At 39.7% G+C, this 23,219-nt stretch overlaps 1 protein-coding gene across 3 annotated transcripts in view; it reads left to right on the forward strand.

The window, feature by feature from the left end:
• Nucleotides 1-23,219, forward strand: part of man1a1 (mannosidase, alpha, class 1A, member 1) — a 240,298-nt gene that overhangs the window by 146,447 nt on the left and 70,632 nt on the right. The gene's annotated exons all lie outside the window — the stretch shown is intronic.

Here is a 23,219-nt window from a genome sequence, read left to right on the forward strand (position 1 = left end):
CTATTACATTACATCATAAAATTACTTTAATTTATTCTACTATATTGTTTTTCTTACAAAGTTCCTTATCTACAAGTTTGTTTTCTTTTTAAAAAGCCTATTACGTATTTTTGCACGGATTACATTTATTTCGATTAATTTCAATGAACCACGCTGTTGCCCAATATGAGTGTGTTGAAGTACAAACCGTGTAACAGAACCAGTTACACACTGACCTATATTGTCTGAATGCAAATAACAACCTTTTAGCTTTTTAGCCTATCCTTCTGCTATCATTTAGGTCTTAATTAAGTTGGCAGGATCTGCTAGGTGTTTGCTTTTTAGTCTCAAAAACAATTTGGGTACTTGTATCAATTAGAACCAAATATCTGTTGTGTCCAAAAAGTGTTTTTTAGTGTTATTATCTTAACCTTATGCTATCCTTCAGATCTTGATCCATTTAGCAGGTTCAGTTTTTGTCTTGTTGGCCCTATGAACACAATCTTGGTTACTCGTCTTTGTCAAATACAAAGAGCTGTAGTGTCCCAACTGTAATTCAATACCTTTTAGCCTTTAGCAAGCTAAAAGGTCTTGATGCAACCATTAACAAAGTCGTTTTTTTCTCTGTAATTAGTCAGAACTGAATATACTATATTTCAAAGCTCATTAAATGTCTTTTAGCTTATTAGTTCATGGCTTCAAGTTCTGCTATGTTTTTGTTCGCCAGTATTAGTCGGAACCATACATGTTTATTGTCCAAATTACAATTACAAACGGTCTTTGTGTCCTTGGGATAGTATTCACGGTCCAGTATTAATGTTGGCTTGTGGTTAGGGGATAATAAGATAGAAAAATGAGGTGAAACTTCTGGCTTCATGCATCGACCAAAATTGTAGACGGCCCCCAGCATACAAAGACACGTGTGAAGAGCCCTAATGTGACGATGCCAGCATTTCCTGATGGCTTGTCTTCATTGTGGGATTTCATATAAAACAATCAGATCTCTGGATGCTCATCTGTATGCATGCAAGCCTAGCTGTTGCTATGTTTGGAACAGAGTAAAAATAACTTTCCCTTGCCCAATAATCCCCATACAGTAAGACCAAAAGCAAAATACTTCAAACCAAGAAAACTCTAAAAGTGCAGTGAGAAATTCTGCGACATGAGAACACAAACAAGAAGTAATAACCTAAAAAGCTTGAGGAGAGTGTTGCTGGCCAGCTCCGAGCGAGTGACTCAGCTGATGGACAACAGGAAGTGAGGGACTGCAGACACAAAGATGATAACATTTTACAGGAGACTAGTAGGAATTACTGAGGATGACAAAAGTCCTCATAAAATGTCACTTCATCCCCCTCTATACTGATGTTATTCAGCATTAGCTTGACAAAAGTAGAGGCTTTCCTAAAACGTGGTTGGCTGACACAAAATGGAAGCTTGTTTTTAGCTTCTGGAACGTGTCACTGTCCTTGTTTAGGTTGCAGCCTATCGCTTTTGGCCCCTTCGGCTCAACATTGATCGGACTGTCCAAATTTTCTTGTTGTCGTATACAAATCAACTAACTCTGGCAAAATTCCAACTTGCGCATGAGAAGAACTTAATTTATTAGAAAGTGCTCTACAGCATTGGTTCTCAACCTTTTTTCAGTGATGTTCCCCCTGTGAACATGTTTGTAATTCAAGTACCCCCTAATAAGAACAAAGGATTTTTGGTTGAAAAAAAGAGATAAAGAAGTAAAAAACAGCACTATGTCATCAGTTTCTGATTTATTAAATTGTATAACAGTGCAAAAATATTGCTCGTTTGTAGTGGTCTTTCTTGAACTGTTTGGAAATAAGAATATAAAAATAAATACAAACTTGTTGAAGAATAAACAAGTGATTCAATTATAAATAATGATTTCTACACATAGAAGTAATCATCAACTTAAAGTTTTCTTTTTTGGTTATTGTAATAGAGATCCATCTGGATTCATGAACTTGATTTTAAGCATTTCTTCACAAAAAAAGAAATCTTTAAAGGCCTACTGAAATGAGATTTTCTTGTTTAAACGGGGATAGCAAGTCCATTTTATGTGTCATACTTGATCATTTCGCGATATTGCTATATTTTTGCTGAAAGGATTTAGTAGAGAACATCGACGATAAAGTTCGCAACTTTTGGTCGCTAATAAAAAAGCCTTGCCTGTACCGGAAGTAACGGTTGATGTGTGCGTGACGTCACTGGTTGTAGAGCTCCTCACATCCTCACATTGTTTACAATCATGGCCACCTGCAGCTAGAGCGAATTCGGACCGAGAAAGCGACAATTTCCCTATTAATTTGAGCGAGGATGAAAGATTCATGGATGAGGATAGTGAGAGTGAAGGACTAGAAGAAAAAAAAAAGAAGAAAAAAGAAAGACGAGGGCAGTGGGAGCGATTCAGATGTTATTAGACACATTTACGAGGATAATTCTGGAAAATCCCTTATCTGCTTATTGTGTTACTAGTGTTTTAGTGAGATTATATAGTCATACTTGAAAGTTGGAGGTGTGTGGTGACCGCCAGTGTCTCTGAGGGAAGCCATGGCGGGGCTAAGAAAGTCGCAGCTGCCTCTTTGACAGCTGCAGGAGGAACGACACAAGCTCCGCTCATGTTTACGATAAGAGCAGACTTATTACCACAATTTTCTCACCGAAATCTGACGGTTGACATGTGGTAGAGAAACATGTTCGCTTGACCGCTCTTTTCCATATTAAAGCTTCACAACAAACAAAGAAACACCGGCTGTGTTTGTGTTGCTACAGCCAGCCGAAATACACCGCTTTCCACCAAATACATTCTTCTTTGTAGTCGCCATTATTAATTGAACAAATTGCTAAAGATTCAGCAATACAGAGGTCCGGAATACTGTGTAATTATGCGATAAAAACAGACTACTTTTAGCCGTGATCGGTGCTGGGAGAACATGTCTGCTACCACCAGTGACGTCACGCTCACGCGTCATCATTCCGTGACGTTTTCAACAGGATACCTCGCTGGGAATTTAAAATTGCAATTTAGTCAACTAAACCGGCCGTATTGGCATGTGTTGCAATGTTAATATTTCATCATTGACATATAAACTATCAGACTGTGTGGTCGGTAGTAGTGGGTTTCAGTAGGCCTTTAACATCAATATCTATGGAACATTTCCAAAAAAAATCTAGCTGTCAACACTGAATATTGCATTGTTGCATTTGTTTTCACAGTTTTTGAACTTACATTCATATTTTGTTGAAGTATTATTCAATAAATATTTTTATGAAGGATTTTTTAATTGTTGCTATTTTTAGAATATTTTTACAAAATTTCACGTACCCCTTGGCATACCTTCAAGTACCCCCAAGGGTACGCATACCCCCATTTGAGAACCACTGCTCTACTGTATAGATGATGCAGTTTTACACAATTATGTGCTGTAACCAAAGTATGGCAGCCATCTTTGTTTTTTGTTGTCTTCGCCTGAAGCGGATGGAGAGGCAAATTGGTTGAAACTTTGCAGATTTTATCTCGCAAAAAAGCTTAAAAAAAGTTATCTTTAAAATATTTGCAAGGGCCCTATGATACCAATGCTTTTTTAATCACATTGTAGTTCCTTAATTGCATTGAAATACTTTCTGATCATGTGTTTCAGAAAGTTTAAGTGGAAATTTAGTTCACACTTAGCCATTTTTTTATAGTTTTGTGCATTGCTTAAGGGCACCAATTTGTATATTTTTGGTTTGTTTACTATTCAGGTCATAAGTTAAGCATTTTTCTGTCTGTTGTATAGCCAAAGCTGAACTAATAGTTTGTCATCACTAGGGATGGGTACATTTCACATAAATTCCTGGTACGCAACGGTGCCAATTTTTTAATACTTTTGTGTATGTGTAATATGTTAATAAATGTTAATTGTTCATTAATATCATCTCTTTCTATTTAACATTTAACTGTGAGATGATGATTATTACTGGTGTCCAGTTCTTATATTTATTTTTCTTACACTTCTGAGTCCCATTTGCAAGTACTATATAGTAGATTTAGCATGCAATTGCAACAAGATGTTTTGGCAGTAGTGTATGTTACGTTGTGTTGCCTTAGCCAAGAAGTTGACTTTGCCATTAAGCAGAATGTGCCTATAAAACCAGTTGTTTGAGTGTAACGTGCATCTAAGTTGTAGATTTTTATTACAAATGTGGAGGTGTCCAAATCGTGTTGTAAAATCCCTAATGCTAATCAGTAGCATGTCTATAGCATACCATCATTGTCAAGTCTGCAACCGCCCGTGACATCTCATGCACCAGAGGTTTCAACATATTGTACTGTTTCATTTTTATGTGAATCGGTACCCGGTAGTACCTTTTTAAAAGTACCGAATTTAGTACCCATCCCTAGTCATCACAGCCGTAAAATATCATAATTTGCAGAGGATTTCAACCAAGAAAGTAACACAATATCTGTCAAGCATTGGCCCAATAAACGGTGTTGATAATCTGTCGTAATCCCTCATCGTTTGCCGCTTTTTGTTTGTAGTCAGATCACAATGCACATTTTTAAAATCATAAACCTGACTGAAAATGAAAGCTGTATCACTGTCACAAAGCTCCCCCCTGTGGCTTTGGGGGCCAGGCAGGTCCTGCTACAAACAGCCAGCGGAAAGAGCGCTGTGGGATGTGCTGTAAGGAGCCGATAGTCAGCTTCCATCATCTAACCTCAGGAAATCCCATTCACTTGGTGAGAAAATTGGCTTTGCTGCCAAGTGGCACTGAGGTAAAACAGCCACCACGCGATCGTCTGTTTCCTCCTGCTGTTGGCCGCCGTCAATGTGCTGCTTCTGATGACAAGCAAAGAGCCTTAAACCTACGCACGCACGCACGCACGCACGCACGCACGCACGCACGCACGCACGCACACGCACACACGCACGCGCGCATGCGCGCATGCATCGAAGGAGAGATTCCTTACAGAGCGTGGACAATTAATTTGCGGGATATCTTTCTTAATCTCCTTTCAGCTGGTCAAATCTATCCTGGCCAGAGGGAGTTCAGCTTCACAGTGAAGGATTAAGAAATGGAATGACTTGTGTCAAGCCGATATGACGTTTACTCTTCCATTAGAACACCTAGTGTTAGGTGAAGAAAATGTATTTGCTGTTCTTGTTACTTTCCAGCTGGAACAGTGCAATGTTCTGGGAAAACTTTATACAAGAATATGGAGTGTGTCTGCCGGGATTTGGTCCGTTTTGGAGGTCATGACTCAGGAGTCACTGCCTTTACGGGTCAGTCCAAAATTAATAAAGGTGTGTTAGTTACAAGTAGTGTTGGGTGATGTGGACCAAAATTGATACCGCTGTATTTTTAGTTTGAATACCAGGAACCGATATATCCCAGTATTTTAAAGAAAATGTGTTTTATGGCTAGATAACCAGTGTTGAGAGCACTTATATATTTTTTTTTTAAGTAGTAACATAACATGTCTTTAAAAGGACAAGCAGTAGACAATGGATGGATGGAATTTAACTGTTACTAGGGCTGGGCGATATGGACAAAAAAGTATATCTCGATATATTGTTACTTAAACGCGATATTCGATATATATCTCGATATATTTTCCGGTGAAAGTATACATATAAAGATATTCATTTTGAGCGAGATTCTCTGGAATTTAAGTGAATGACAACTGTAATGTAAACAGTCAGTGGTACTTTTATTTACCCAGTTAGTCAAGATGGGTATTAACAGCACAGAAAAGAAAATGTTTAAGGAGCACACAATTACATAACATCAATAAAACAGCAAATATTATTTCTACGTAAAATAAATAACATAGCTGTGCAAATAATACAAAATGTACCAAACTCAGATAAAAAATAAATTTGCAAGCCGGCACTTTTTAATTCCCAGTCAACGATGTAATGGACTGTCAAATATGTTGGGTTCTGGTCAGCGTCAAGTAAGTGACTTGACGTAATTGTGCGGCTATGATCTTCCTCACTTCGGCATACATTTTTGGCAGAATTTCTCGTGCAACTCGAGAACAATTTTGATCTGGGCTTATATGGTAAACAACTCAAAATGAATGTTTTATCCAGACGCATACATTTTTCCAAATGTAGCCAAGAAGACGGATTGTGGGTTTTCTGGAAGTTGTCTACATCACTAAAAGAAAAATCTAAAGAAGAGAATCCCTCTGCCATCTCCCACTAGTTTTTTTTTAATATATAAACCCCTTTTTTTTTCCCTCCAACTCTCTTGTCGTCTTATGGGATGTCTGTTGTGATTTACCTTCTTGGGTCGGTGACCCGCCCTATCTTGCCTCTGATAGGCCTGTCCCTAATGTTTTTCCATAATCTCAACCAGTCGTGACTCATCACAGTAAACAACCAACCAATCATGGATGTTCCTATAGCAAGTCCGTCTTGGGAGGAGAAAGGGGAGGGGTTTAGTAGCCCATGGAGTTTTGCAATGGAGCGAGAAGCAGGGGAAAACAAGGAATACAACAAATAAGCCGTGTTTGGTCATTTTAACATGAAATAAATTATATCGATATTACAATATTTTCTTAATTCATCTTGTTTAAAAATACTATGTCAAACTAATTCTCATTCATTTTGTTTAAAAATGATACATGGGTTGTACTTGTATAGCGCTTTTCTACCTTCAAGGTACTCAAAGCGCTTTGATACTACTTCCACATTCACCCATTCACACACGCATTCACGCAATGATGGAGGGAGCTGCTGTGCAAGGCGCTAACCAGCACCCATCAGGAGCAAGGGTGAAGTGTCTTGCTCAGGACGAGGTTGGTACTAAGTGGGGATTGAACCAGGGACCCTCGGGTTGCGCATGGCCTCTCTGCGACTGCGCCGTTTGGTTTATATCCTCACGCTTGTGTGCAGAATAGACGGAGCTTCTACTCGCTCACTGTGGTGAAAGAAGCTGGCTGCTCAATTTAAAACTGTTTTTCAGCCACCCAGTTGCTACACTACTTTACTTTAGTCTGCACAGGCTTTGGGTAGAGACACTTGTAAACCGAGTTGTAGTTAAATATTTGACCCATGGAGCAAGCAGCAGAGACAAGCTATCGTTAGCTTCTGTGCTAAATCGCTAACGGAAGTTTACAACACAAAGAGATGAGATTAGAGAAGGTCGCTACAAAGAGATTCTAAATAAAGCTGTAGTCACTCACCAAAAGCCAAATGCCGTTGTTGACCAAAGCATTGTATCATACTCAGGAGTAGAGAAGTCCGTACCGCATGCCATCTTTTTTTTTAAGTTTGATGCACACCGTGTCATTGTGCGTCAGAGAGGAGTCTTTACAAACATGCAAGGGGGCGCGGGTCAGCCAAAAAGGATGCCTTGTGCTTTGCCTATCAGGTGCAGAGAAGAGCAAACAGCCTAACAAATGCACATCAAAAAATACCGGTACGTCGGTATTGTCTCAAATATATATTGCTTGCTAAAATATACTGGTATATCACGCACCCATAAGTTACAGTTAGAATATTTGAAAAAAACTACAACCTTCACTTTTTAGCAAGCATTTTATTCCATTGTCAAGGGACGACAATGAAGTTAAGGTTAAAGTACCAATGATTGTCACACACACACTAGTTGTGGTGAAATTTGTCCTCTGCATTTGACCCATCCCCTAGTGGGCAGCAGCAGTGCCGCGCCCAGGAATCATTTTTGGTCATTTAACCCCCAATTCCAACCCTTGATGCTGACTGCCAAGCAGGGAGGTAATGGGTCCCATTTTTATAGTCTTTGATATGACTCGGCCAGGGTTTGAACTCACAACTTACCGATCTCAGGGCGGACACTCTAACCACTAGGCCACTGAGTACATTACAGAAGTCAGTGTACAGCTTTATATTTCAGTGTAAATCAACAAACCGCTTGTATTGTCAAAATAGCAAACAACACGATTGAGTGGCAAGATAGTTTTGTCTTGCCGACAGTTGAGCATTGTGCTGCAAGTGTCATGGTCCAAGACTGCAGAAGTGCAGCCCACACCTGGTCAGCCCTTTAGCTTCATTAGAAATGCATGTGAGGTGTTTTTGAACTCCTTATGTTGAAAAACTGCCATGTGGCCCAGTTTCTACTTTACAATGCCACTGTAGATGTTTCAATTAACCACAGCTTCCTAGTGCTGGTAGCACTTACGCAGCCCCAGACCATGATTTACCACCGTTATATTTGACTTTAGACAACACTCAATTATCTTCCTGTTGTTGTATGCTGACTCCTTTTTAATGGATAATACATCTATACTGTGAGATGGCGACTTGTACAGGGTGTACACCGCCTTCCGCCCGATTGTAGCTGAGATAGGCACCAGCGCCCCCCGCTACCCCAAAGGGAATAAGAGGTAGAAAATAGATGGATGGATGGACATCTATAATGCTTAAGAAGCTGTACACTGACTCCTCTGAAGTATACCCAAGGTTTCTTATTATACTATAAAGTTATAGGGTCAAACTCACTTTTGTATTAGTCACATCAATAGCATCTTTGCAGCATGAAGCAGAAGTATATAGTTGAAATGGAGCGACCGCAAGCATCAAGTTACTCCTAATCTTGTTGCTCATGTCCCAGTCATTGCAGGCCACAGATGTTCTTCATCTAAGATGTCAGATGTAATGGGATTAGTTCACCAAGCATGAGGCAGACTGGCGCTGCATGGAAATGATAATAATCCACATACAAACACAATTACCATTCTGGTAAGTTGTAATTTAAAACCCTGTCGGGTTTCACAGCATCAGGGTGAGGATGTACACAACGAACTGGCAAGAAAAGTGTTTGGTGTTGGTGTTTTTTTAATATTTATTCAATGCATAAAAAAATAACAGTTGATATTGTAGGGAATAAGCGGTAGAAAATGGATAAATGGATGGATTGTACGTAGCTTTAAAATAAGAAAAAAGTTTAGCACATCAGCATCGGATGAACAATAGTTCTTTACAATCACATTAATAGCACAGAAATGACCAACTTTTTCATTTTTCGGACACCTTAAAGCAGGGTTCCACAATCTGCGGCCCTGCCGGATGCAGCCCACCAGCGTCCAAAATGTGGCCCGCGGAAAGTCCCAAGTTTAAAAAAAAAAATATATATATATATATATATATATATATATATATTTAAAACATTTAATATAATTTTTTTTTTAGATCTGTCCTTTCTAATCACAGTATCATGTTCTCATATGTTCTCATAGTCATCGGTATCATCAGTATCACAGTATCATGTTCTCATAGTCATCATTGTCACCGACGTCCCACTGGGTCATTATTGTCACCGATGTCCCACTGGGTGTGAGTTTTCCTTGCCCTTATGTGGGCCTACCGAGGATGTCGTAGTGGTTTGTGCAGCCCTTTGAGACACTAGTGATTTAGGGCTATATAAGTAAACATTAATTGATTGATTGATTGATAATCCATTATCTACCGCTTGTTACTCTCGGTGTTTCCTAGCCACTCAGGCAAATCAAATTGTCTAAAGATGCCTTTTCCCATCGATGACGTGACATCATCGCGCTCAGAATATATATGCATATATACATAGCCCGGCCCCCGGCCACATTTTTTTAGCCCAATGCGGCCCCCCGAGTCAAAAAGATTGGGGACCCCTGCCATAAAGGCTTAAATAACTGCAAACACATAACCACGAATATACAGTAAGTGATGTAATGTAATGAAAAAAACATTCCAAATGGGATCACCAACTCATGAATATTCCTTGTTGGGACACACAATCCATAATAATACAAGGCCAAAAGGACTAGCTTGTTACACACAAAGATTAGCCCAACAATAACTAACACAGTATACAAAAATGTCCCCCGAAACCCGAATCGTACTAAAAGTTTGCTGCACCAAAACCGAGGTACTAGTGTACTTCGTAATTTGCTTTGTAATACAAAGTATTGTGTTTTTTATTATCGTGTATGTGCACCTATGTCAAAAAGGTTTGGACACCCCTGCATAAAAATTTAGGTCATGGTTGTAAATAAAAGAAACAATCAGAAATAAGTTTTGTTTTTTGTAACCCTGATCTTGTTCCGTTTAACTTTGGCAGCTTTGTTTTTGTGTAAGAATCATTATTAGAATGAATGGCTTCAGGAGTCATTTGCTGGAAAGAAGCCTTTGCTGTAAATCAGCAGAATTATTTGTATTTACTTTTTGATATGCTCAAAACAATGGTAGCAGCTTTATATAAGAATAATTTTGCTGACAATCCCAGTTATTTGACTCATGTAATCATAAGAGATTAAATCTATCTGCACAAGGCTAAATCAATAATCACTTAGGCTGTATTTGGACTATTAAATCCCTCTGTTATTGATATGAAATACTGCATTTTAATCACAATAATATCTTTCCAGATTATTGCTGACAAAGTCTCTAATCACTTAAATATATCAGACAACACTGACTGGACAGTCAGCATGTGTTTGCTTCAGCCACAGGGTCAAACTTATTATGTTTGTTATACATGACCCAAAATTTTCCTCGCAACAATATTTGAGGCCTTTTCTATTTCCACTAGGGGGGGGGGCACTACCACCCAATCAAAATGCATAAAAAACACCCCTATAACGTAACGATATTGGTAGTAGAGCATTGTAAACCTAATACACGTATATTTATGTGCTGTGATGCTGATGTAAAAAGATGCATTTTAGCAATTTTAAAAGATTTTCAATAGATACTCAAAAAAATGTTGTCACTTATGTAGTCCATTGTGTATAGCCTTTAGTGCCTCATCTATTATAAATTTTGCGCAAATTATTAAATGATCACATGTTTTGTTAATGGTTTAATCCTATAAATAATGTTTTTGCACACATCTCAATGTTATAAACTCTTAAGATAAGCAAAACAGACTAAACTGCGCCTTCTTTTTGTTTTGCAAAGTTATGTTACTGCACTTTTTTGGGAATTTTGCCTAGCCACATTTCCTTTGAGAGACAAGAACACACGTCTTTCTCTTTTCTGTTCCTTATATACAAAGTGAAAAACCGAAGGCATAAATCGGTGAACAATGCAGGAAATGGGGATACAATCCATAAAGCCCTTTTAAAAAGCTCTACTAGGGCTGGGCGATATGGCATTTTTTTAATATTGTAATATTTTTAGGCCATATCGCGATACACGATATATATGTTGATATTTTGCCTTAGCCTTGAATTAACACTTGATACATATATTCACATCTATATGATGATTTTATGTGTCTACATTAAAAAAATATTGTTCATATTGCATTAAAGGGGAACATTATCACCAGACCTATGTAAGCGTCAATATATACCTTGATGGTGCAGAAAAAAGACCATATATTTTTCTAACCGATTTCTGAACTCTAAATGGGTGAATTTTGGCGAATTAAATGCCTTTCTGCCTTTCTGGAGGCGATGACGTCAGAATGTGACGTCGCCGAGGTAATACAGCCGCCATTTTCATTTTCAACACATTACAAACACCGGGTCTCAACTCTGTTATTTTCCGTTTTTTTGACTATTTTTTGGAACCTTGGAGACATCATGCCTCGTCGTTGTGTTATCGGAGGCTGTAACAACACTAACAGGGAGGGATTCAAGTTGCACCACTGGCCCGAAGATGCGAAAGTGTCTGCCGCCAGACCCCCATTGAATGGGCCAGAGTGTCTCCACATTTACCGGCGATGCTAAGGCAGACATGGCACAAAGATGTATGGATAACCTGCAGATGCATTTGCAACGATAGTCAACGAAACCACAAAGGTGAGTTTTGTTGATGTTGACTGCCAGCTAATCGATGCTAACATGCTACGCTAATCGATGCTAACATGCTATTTACCGGCAGTGCTAAAGCAGAAATGGTACAGAGATGTATGGATAACCTGTAGATGCATTTGCAACTATATTACGTTTCCTTCCACCCACATTTAATGCGAAAAAAACACTTACCAATTGACGGATTTAAGTTGCTCCAGTGTCAAAAGATGCGAAAGTCCTGATCGTTTGGTCCGCACATATTACCGGCGATGCTAACGCAGCTATTCGGCCATGCTATGGCTATGAATAGCGTCAATAGCTATTTGCTCAATAGCTTCAGTTTCTTCTTCAATACTTTCATACTCCAACCACCTGTTTCAATACATGCGTAATCCGTTGAATCGCTTAAGTCGCTGAAATTCGAGTTTGAATCCGAGCTAATGTCACTATATCTTGCTGTGGTATTCCCATTGTTCGTTTACATTGGCAACACTGTGTGACGTCACAGGGAAATGGATAGTGGTTTCGAAGGTAGCGAAAATAAGGCACTTTAAAGCTTTATTTAGAGATATTCTGAGACCGGTAACATTTTGAAAAAAACTTCAAAAAATACAACAAGCCACTCGGAACTGATTTTTATTGTTTTTAACCCCTTTTGAAATTGTGATAATGTTCCCCTTAATATATGCTCATTTTAAACTTTCATGCATAGAAGGAAATCACAACAAAAAAAAAATCCCTATTTCATACGGTGTTGATCTGAAAATGTTTGCTTCGGCATTTTGATGGTGTGGGCGTGTGGCAGCGAATGGAGATGTTCACATGCGGAGTAATCACTCTTCATTCTGTAGCGGGGGACTTTTCAAATGATGCTACATATTAGTAGTAATGCTAGTTTTTATAGCAAAGCTTTTGCCCCACTCTTGACAAATAACGGTTGTCTGTACGACATATTCCCACTTGAAGCCAAACCACCGCCAGACGATGGACCCCCTGCTGTATTTCTTGGAAATTAATTCGTTCTTAATTTGTTACCAGATTGGCACCCTTTTTTTCTCGTATTACCACTCGCACGGCTCTGCTAGCATCACAGCTAACGTTACCCATGCTGCTACCTCGCTGGTCCGCGAGGGCGTATATGTATGTGATGTATGACGTGACAGTTTGTGAAGTGTGTAAGAAGGTGCGCTTTCTGTCTGTGAGAAGGAGAGACAAGAAAGAGCAAAGAGAGCCTGTAGTGTAATGCCCGCAGCTAAAAGCAACTGCATGAGAACGTATACTCAAATATCACTATATAGTCATTTTCTATATCGCACAGAGACAAATCCACGATATATCGAGCATATCGATAAATCGCCCAGCCCTAGCTCCAACAATGTTTTATTACATGCTGGAAATATGTATGTAATGTAGTTACAGCCACTTCTATTATAATATGTAATATTTAAAGTAATTCTGTCATTTCAAGCATTACTGCATTTTTTCCCTGGGTGCATTGATTTCACAGAGAGCTTAGCAACACACGTGTTTTCCGTCAACAAAAAACTATCTTTAGTTATGGCAGACTTTGTGAGAGCCAACGATGACTACTTTGGGACAAATGATGATCCAGAACCTATATCTTTTTTAGCCTGAATATACAGAAGACCAGCTTCAAGTATGAGCAGTTGGGTGCTTAGCAGATCCAGCAATGGTGAAACACAAAATCATCATGTAGCATGAGTACTAAGTGCTAAGAAGTACAAAATAAGAATAAGAAGTCATATACGGCGTGGCGCAGTGGGAGAGTACCCGTGCTCAACCCAAGGGTCCCTGGTTCAATCCCCACCTAGTACCAACCTCGTCACGTCCGTTGTGTCTTTGAACAACACACTTCACCCTTGCTCCTGATGGGTCCTGGTTAGCGCCTTGCATGGCAGCTCCCTCCATCAGTGTGTGAATGGGTAAATGTGGAAGTAGTGTCAAAGCGCTTTGAGTACCTTGAAGGTAGAAAAGCGCTATACAAGTACAACCCATTTATTTATTTATTTATTTATTTACAATCCCCACTCTCACTGGGATCCGGACTAATGGGATGTTTGTGTCTTTCAGCACAATACTTGTGCTCCCTGTTCAGCTGCCGAATTCATCATAATTCTTACTCATCATATAAGAAATGGTTGGATTAAATGAGTTTCTTGTCGCGTCTTTCCTTTTGCAGTTCCCCTTTAAGTATTTACATTTTGTTAACTATTGGTTGTGTTTAAATCCTCTGTAATACCAATGACAAAAGCCCTTTAATTGCATACCGTAGAGCTAAAGACTTGCACCAGTGTAATGATTTGAAGACTAGCTCGCACTCACTTCCAAGCTGCTACAGTAAACGCTCCGATTAAAAAGCTTGCACTTTTTTTCCTCCCCGCCATGAACAGTGAAATGTCAAGCGTTTCCGCATAGTCTGATCGCTTTTTAAGCCTCAACTCTCTTCAGCATTGTGTAAACGTGGCATTAGAGCGCAATCAGCCTCAACTCTGCTCAGTGCCGTGAAAAGAGCCAGGGTCTCCCCCGGCCAGGCCCGAGGGCTGCAAGCTTTACCCATCAAGCTACTCTGTGAATACGGCTAAGAGCCGGCAGTCTAGCGAAAAGCCGGGTTGTTGGTGTCTTCCTGCTTGGCTTTTTTGCCAAAGACCGTGAAATGGCCCTGGCAGGAATACATTGAGCCTGTTGGCGAATAAATGCAGCCTTTTTTGCGCTGTGTGATTGTTGTTCATTGCCGTCAGGAACATTAAACACTGGGAACTATGCGGACACTGCTGGTTTTCTTTGTCACTTTCACTCACCACTGCATCATACACTAACGGTACTCACAAAACCTTGGGGATATTACACTTCTGGGTATAATGTCAGGATGAAGCTAAAATGCACTTCAACCTCTACAGGGGAACTTAATTTAGCCTTACCTTCTCTGTACTTTTGAACGCACATGTCCAACTGTTCAATGTTTTAGTACTTTTTGCACAACTTGTTGTTCTCTAATGAGGAGGTGAATGGCAATATCCACAACGTTTGTGTCACCAATTAATGTCCTGGTTCAATAAGAATTGGTATTCAAACAGTCCTCTTCATCAAGTCTTTGAGTCATCCAGGCCATTTTGTTCTCAGGGCATTGACTCGATCGCAATTAGACTTGTCCAATTGCCGTAGAGTGCAATTTGCCTCTCATGCCAGTTGCTTCTTCAATTGTCACACTGTTGTGTGTATGTTTTTATGTCACCTCTTATGTTGTTGTTTTTATGTGTGGCAGCGACATTGCACTTTAGCCCAAGGCAAATTTCCCCGTGGGACAATAAATTCTGATTCTGATTCATGCTCATGACTTGGTAGAACAGCTCCAGTCTAAGGGAACGGGGCAGGATACAAAATATTTATATTCTAAGGTAGAGAGACATGCTCTACCAAGAATGGTTTCACTCTTGAATGGTGCAAAATGACAGTAGTCATGATACACAGGGCATGTGACCTCTGGAGTTTGTACGGTGGAACAGACGTTGGGGTGGAATCATGGTCATTAGTATGACCATGACCATGATGCGCAAGTATATAACATGCAATTGCATGTATGTTTCATGTATACATGTATATATATTAGGGCTGTCTAACGATTAAAAATGTAATTGCGATAATCAGTTTGTTCATTGTTTACTCAAAATTAATCTCGACTTATCGCAGATGAATATTATTTTTCGTCATTAATAAGTGCACCCCAGACAATGTTCAAGTTTATATTAACATGACTCGACAATTAGTTTGCTTCAATTAAATGTTTTTCAAACATTAAGCTTGTTTTAACAGCTCAACACATGACGAACACGCTTTTAATGACAATTAAAAGAAAATAGTTGCAATGTGTTGGTGTATTGCCAAGTTTTTTATTTTGTAGGAATACATCATTTGTTCCCAGCTGTAGAAGCACTTTCATTCAAAGAAGAGGAGCTACACCATATTTGGATATCAGTTTCACACATTAAGACAAAATGTGGATTGTTACGATCATGGTTAGATTGTCAAAGATGTGTGTTAATCAGTGCTTCCCCCAGAAAATGTGTTAGTTAAGTTGGTGACTCTCCAGGGGCAGGGGTTTGGGGAAGGGAGTGGGTGGGTGTAAGGATCAGTGTAACTCGGCCTCTCGCCATCACAGCCTATGGAAGCAATCGACTACAGACTGCGGTGAAGTAGGCTGGCTTCGTCGCATGAAGAAGCCTACAACTTTTGGTTGTGTTTTCCACTCCATTTGCTGAATTGCGATACAAGATATATTGCTCAATATTTTTTCCGTAAAGTAAAAACAAAACAGTCTTAGTTACCTGAGATATTAAGTACGTCATTATTATGACTTAGTTATTTACTAAGTCAAAATAATGACAAAATAATGGCTTACTAAGTCAAAATAATGCCTTAGAAAGTCAAATTCATGACTTACTGTAAGTAAGCGTTTGCAATAAGCGTTTGAAAAAAAGAGCTAAAAGTGGGCCCACATGGTGACATATGTTCAACTCATCATGCTTAAATTATTACAGCATTTGGGAAGCCTGTAGTTGATTTTTATTTTGTAAATGTTATATTTTTATCAACATGTGATAGAAGGGACCCTGCCATTCAAACTTAAGCTGCTACATTACTAATGAATAATGTAAGTATAGTACAGAAAAAATAGTACAATAGTAATAGGAGAGAGTATTCATCCATGAACACCATGGAGTTCATGTAAGCCTTATGATGCAGTCACATTATTACCTCAACTATCAGAAACAGAAACTCTTTATTTAACATAATGTCCTTTTTTGCTGCTTCAACACAGCTCAATCAACACATAAAAAGGTAAAGTGAAATAACTTTGTTGTTCACTTGTCTTTTTCTCAGACAGACAGAGCTTTGCTGTCATTAACACACACCGCACAGTGAGCTAACGTTACGCTAAAAGCTAATTAGCCTTCACCTCAAGGACTGCAAGCGAGCTAAGCTGCCGCTTATGTTTCTAGAACGTCAACGGGCTCATAGTGATGTTACTGGTAGTTGACTGGGAGGTGTTTATTATAATTTGGGGAGAGTCAGCTGCATTACGCTCACCTGCTAAACACCTATCTGCTCACTTAGCCGTCTATCCTCTCTGCCTGCACCTGAGTAAAGACTACATGCGCTCTGAATACGCACTGCTGGGCGGGCTCGTTCTGCGCTCTGTCTCTGTGCAGTAGCATCTCGTGCAGCACCCAGCATTGTCCCACCGACAGAATTCTGTCGGTGGGACAATGCTGGGTGCTGCAGAGATGTACTGACAGAGACAGAGGCAGAACGAAGCGAAGCAGCTTGTTAAGACTTTAGTTTAGGCAGTGGCTCTTTGTTGTTAAGGCCGCTTTAACAACAAAGCGCTGCAGAAAACCCTGGTAATGTAACCTGTGATATTTCTACCTGAGTAATTGCTTCTGATATTATGTACATTAATGTTGTAAAGTTAATGCTATTCATATCTCAGCATGACAATTACTTAACTTTCAGTATTTATTAATAAAATGTAATATTCAGCCTGCTAAACATTTTGGAATTGCGGACTATCGATCAAAACAGGTTATGAAAGAATACACAATCAATGAATCTGCCAGAAAACATTTATGTAGGTAGAAATAACACATATTAAAAAACATCTTGGACGAAGCATGATCCTAATGTAAGACAGTTTTTCATTGTTTTGGTGGTTGGATCAGATTTGACATGTAGCGCTATAATTTTGAAGCCGGTAATTGGTGATTGGTATGAGAAGTGTTTGGACATGTTTTGACGAAAGATAAAAGTGACTCCTGACTTCTTCTCTACTCTCTACCGTCTGTTTTTCTGCTGAGCTTTGTGTTTCCACCACATTTTACAGTTCAGGGTAGTTGATACAAATCAGGCTGATGACACATGGAGACGTGTTTTATTATTTTTCTAAACTGATACTGTCAGGCTCGTGTCGTATTGTGATGCGGGATTTAGTTCTCCCCAGGGATGCAAAGGACACTCCGGATGACAATGTAAAGGTAAGATAATTTAATAACTCAGAAACAGTACAACACGGGCAGAAATAAACAAAAGAATCGCGTGCCAACGCACGGGAAGCTAATGCTAACACTAAGCATGGATTCAGGATACACTAGAACAGCGTGCTGAACGCACGGGAAGCTAAGGCTAACACTTATCACAGATTCAGGAATCAGAAACATGAACGCAGTTGTTGCTTACCGCAAAACAATGGACCCAGACCGACTGACGGGAGAGGGCAGGCTTAAATAACAAAAGTAATTACAAGACAGGTGCGCGTCTGGAAACAAGTGGCAAGTGAAATTAAGTAACTATGGTGACAGAACAAACAAGGAAGTGCAACTAGGAACTAAGTCAAACATTAGCAGAACATAATACAAAAAAGATTCAAAACCTAAACATAATATGTTCCGGGCAGCGGATCATAACAGATACCAGGTATATAACTATACAATAAATAGTCAGAGTTATTTTACTAAAATGTAAGTAAATAAAATGCAAATCAACAGTATCCAAAACGATATGATTTAAAAACAATATGTATAATAAATAAATAAATTAAAAATAAGTGTATTGAACTGTTCATAAAAAGTTTTTTTTTTCCGCAATGTAAAAAACTCAAGTCGTCCTCTCAGGAAATTAGGAATTCATTAGGGTCAGGCGATTCCTTTTAGTCTATTTCAGCTGTATTTCAGGTGACTACCTGTTGAAGCTCATCGAGAGAATGCCAAGTGTGCGCAAAGTAGTAAACAGAGCAAAGCATCGACTATTTTGAAGAAACTAGAATATAATACATGTCTTCAGTTATTTCACCTTTTTTTGTTAAGTACATAACTCCACATGTGTTCATTCATAGTTTTGATGCCTTCAATGACAATCTACAATGTAAATAGTCATGAAAATAAAGAAAATGCATTGAATGAGAAAATTTGTCCAAACTTATGGCCTGTACACTCACTCTCTCTCTCTCTCTCTCTCTCTCTCTCTCTCTCTCTCTCTCTCTCTCTCTCTCTCTCTCTCTCTCTCTCTCTCTCTCTCTCTCTCTCTCTCTCTCTCTCTATATATATATATGCTTGGAAATATTCTTTGCCATGAATGATGTGTCTGTCTAGTCTTATGTCATGTCCTCCAAAGTCTGTAATGTTGTACATATTTCACACTTACATGTAGTTGTTTCATTATCAAATTTGAAGGTGTTAAAATCACCACGTAAAATCATTAATGCTAATCAGTACCATGTATATTGAAAAGTACAGGTAAAGGACAGACCAAAAACCTTTTTTAAAAAAGATGCTAAATATATATATATATTAAAAATATATGAGGTATAAAACATTATGTTAAGAACAATCAGTCAGATAAAAGGTGGTTCAAAAGTTAAAAGCAATTTAAAGTTTCTCATGCTGAATTAAAAGCCAGTGAGTAAAAGTAAAAGGAGTAAAAGGTTTTAAGAAGTGTCTTAAAAGTGGACAAAGAAGGGGCCTGTCTCACATGAAGAGGGAGGTTGTTCCAGACTTTGGGACCCGCAACAGAAAAAGGCCACGTCCCCTCTAAGCTTGATATGGGTGCCTCCAGGAGCAGCTGATCGGCTGACCTGAGGGACAAGGTAGAGGCAGAGGGGTGTAGCAGCTCAGGGAAGTACGTTGGGGCAAGACCATGTAAGGATTAAAAACAAATACAATTATTAAAAAAATATATTCAGGCGTTTTATGTCAGGCATACTTGCTTTGTTGTCATTGCAACATTACCTAAAGGCATTTTGACTGAGTCCACTCTGAATGCTGCTTGAGCGATTGTTTCCTCACCAAATGTTTTCGCCAGCTTGACTATTGCAACATTACCTAGAAGCAGTTCTATTGAGTCCGCTCTGAGTGCTGCTTGAGTAATTGTTTCCTCACCAAGTGTTTTAGCCCCCTTGAAAATTGCAACGTTACCTTGAGATAGTTTGGCTGAGTGCTGCTTGAGTGATTGTTTCCTTACCAAATGTTTAGTCAGCATTTAGTCTTCAACTGGACTTGACGTCAAAATCAACAAAGGTATTGAAATATGGCACTATTTGTTTTTTTGCTTGAATCGATACCCAGTAGTATTAACGGAATTTGGTCGGTGCCTATGAAAATACAAAACTGGAAATCCATCCATAGTGACCTTATTTACCCAGAAAATTACTAAGTACAAGGTTAAAGGTATATTTTTCGTCAGTACTATAACTGTGGCAGTCTTGTGCCGTGGGGTTCTTTTTGGACCGATAGAGCACAGCCAGGCTGGTCGCCAAAGTTACAAAGTGTTTTTATTTTTTTTCCCAGCAAAATGTCTTTTTCTCTCTCTCAAAGTATTTTCTTCCCGGTCGTGTGCTTTTCAGCCCAGGCGTCCTTTTCCGTTCTGGCTTTTCAGCCCCCCCCTGCGGTCACCAACGCTGCTAATAAAGAGACAGGTGATTAGATAACTCGTTCCAGCTGAGGTATCCACTCACCTGTCATCTGCTTCCAGCCAGGTCCTGTGCATGTCCTGCCCACAGGCAGCGCGTGGACCATGCCCCGCCTTCCACATAACATTGTTTTTAAAATGTGCAAACAATATAAAATACATTCTTTAAAGATCCATTGTGCTACAATAAGATAAAATATAAAAATAAACAATGTAAATGTCTTCAGTTGACCACATAGTTGTCAGTATGTAGCAGTACATTTTGAAGCTCTTTAAATGTTTACAGTTGTAGGCAAGTGCAGACTTCTATATAACCACAATACACTGCCTTGGACAGAGGTGTTCAAAGAGCGTCCCAGAGGGTTTTTTTTGGCCTACTACTCATTATTTTAGTGTCTCTCAGCATATTAAAAAATAAAAAATAAAGTCATTAGTAACGTGATCTATTATTAGATACCGTATATTACCAAGTAAACGCCCTTTGTCAAATAACCGCCCATGTCATAATAGCCGCCCAGGGTTTGAGCCCATTTTGTGAATTAAACGCCTCTTCCTAATAATAGCCCATGTACAGCGGTACACCACAAGTGATGGACGGGAATACTTTAAGGGGGAAGAAGAACAGAAAGTTTGACTTAAAGTTCAAGCTAGCGGTTGTGAAGTATGCGGAGCAGAATTCTGGTTTGGCAGCGGCCAGGCAATTTAACATTGACCCAAAACGTGAACGCGAATGGAAACAAAAAAAAGGAAAACTACTATCTCAGTCGGCAATCGATAGAAAACGGGCTCACTTATCTGGCGGAGGTAGGAAGAAAGTGAGGCACGAGTTTGATCCTAATTTGTGTCAGTGGATACATCACGTTCGTGGACTCAACCACCGTGTGTCCCGCAAAATGATCCCCATTAAGACCAAGAAGTTCTATGCCACCGCGAGAGACATGAGAGGTACCGGGGTGGTGTTTGGTGCAACGAGTGGCTGGCTTAATCGATTCCTGCATCGGAACAACTTTACCCTCAGGAGGAGAACAACTGTTGCACAGAAGGATGCTCCCGTCGAGAAGATTGTCAACTTCCTCGTTTTCTCTACCTAACAGATAGAGGCCAAGAAAATCCAGCCCAAGAATATCAGCGCCATGGATGAAACAGCCGTTTGTTTTGACATGGTTGGTTTTACTACAGTCAATGAGAGGGGCGCCCGCTCCAACTGCCTCAAAATCACCGGCCACGAGAAGGCACGCGTCACGGTGGCTCTTGCAGCCAAAGCAGACGGGACAAAGCTGAAGCCTTACATTGTGTTTAAAGGTGCTGTTCGTGATGTAAAGGCTATGCAGAGTGATCATAGCTTCCTCCAAGAATGGCTGGTTTAATGATGACCTGACAAAGGATTGGCTCCAGAGGGCAGTGGGGAAATTTCACTTCGGACCGAGACTACTTGCATGGGACTCTTATCGATGCCATATCAGCGAGGCCACGAAGGCAGAGCTCAAAAGGGGCTACAACCTTACAATGGCTGTTATATCTGGAGGTTGCACAAAGTACCTGCAGGCCCCCGATGTTGTGTGGAATGGCCCTTTCAAAGCGCAGCTCCGTGACTACTATGATAACTGGATGGCTGGTGCTAAAGACAAGACCTACACCAAGTCAGGGAACCTGAGAGCCCCTTCCCGCCGCCTCCTGGTCGACTGGGTCCTGGGAGCCTGGGATGCTCTGGATCGGGACACTCAGATCAACTCATTCAAGGTAGGCTGGCTAGCTATGTGTATGTGTGTGTGTGTGTGTGTGTGTGTGTGTGTACGTGTGTTGCAAACAGTAGCCATAGCTGATTGTTGCTTTCTGGTATCCTACAAGGTGTGTGGGCTGATGGTGGCAGCTGATGGGAGTGAGGACCAGCTCATTTACTGCATCAAGTAGGGACAGCCATGTCAGGCAGGCAGAGAAATGCTGTTGAGGGCTAGACAGCAGGGTGCTGCTGTGGTTCAGGAAGAGGAGGAGAGTGATGAGGAACAGCAGTTCCTCAATTAACTTGTGATTGAAGAGGAGGAGGATGATGAGGGGGATGAAGAAGGGGCGGAGGAGGAGGTTAATGAGTGGGTTTGAGTTGCATTTGGGGTTGCGTTTGCTGCAGTATTATTGTTTTAATGGTTTTATAGAGTACTTTGGTACCATAATTTTTGTTTTCCTGTATGCTGCTTTATTTAAAACTTGGAATACTGTAGCCTTTATTTTATTTAAGTGACACTATTGTTCTGTTTTGATGGTGGGTTTTATATACTTGGTACCATAATTTTATTTTTCCCAGTAGGCTGCTTTATTTATTTTCAGTATTGGTATTCTATTTTACAATTGTTGCACTACTGCCATGTTGAAGCCTTGTTGATCTCTTGTCTTTTGCTAGTCTTGTTTTTTGTTTGTATGTTTGCAATAGCTTTTATATTTAAAGTTTTTTATACGAAAAAAAAATACTGGACAGTAACCATTGTAACCAAATAATGGCCTGTGCAGGCTGGTGCAAAAATAAATAAAAGCCTTGTGCAAATAACTGCCTGCTTCTTTTAAACGCCCGTCTCCAAAAATGATTTTGTGAAATAAAAGCCAGGGCTACTATTTGGTAATATACGATAATTATGTTGTGCAATCACTAGGGTTTGCCTGTTTGTTTTAGCACAAAATAGGCATGGTGGATTTTTAATAAACTTACAGCAAATGCCAGAAATGGTTTGATTAGATTTTGGGCTTGATCAAGATCACTTCTACTATGTTACTTTACGTTAACAAAATAAGCTTTAACTTCTGTGTGTGTGTGTGTGTGTGTGTGTGTGTGTGTGTGTGTGTGTGTGTGTGTGTGTGTGTGTGTGTGTGTGTGTGTGTGTGTGTGCGCGTGCGTGCATGACAACAGGATTCACTCCCTTTCTTTTATTCAAAGTTGTGGGAACATTTTGTTTAAACCTTTGGGAATTCTCACAAATGGGATACGAAGGTCCCGAGTATACCTGAG

This window comes from Nerophis ophidion, linkage group LG05 (genome assembly GCF_033978795.1).
Source record: "Nerophis ophidion isolate RoL-2023_Sa linkage group LG05, RoL_Noph_v1.0, whole genome shotgun sequence".
Taxonomy (NCBI): domain Eukaryota; kingdom Metazoa; phylum Chordata; class Actinopteri; order Syngnathiformes; family Syngnathidae; genus Nerophis; species Nerophis ophidion.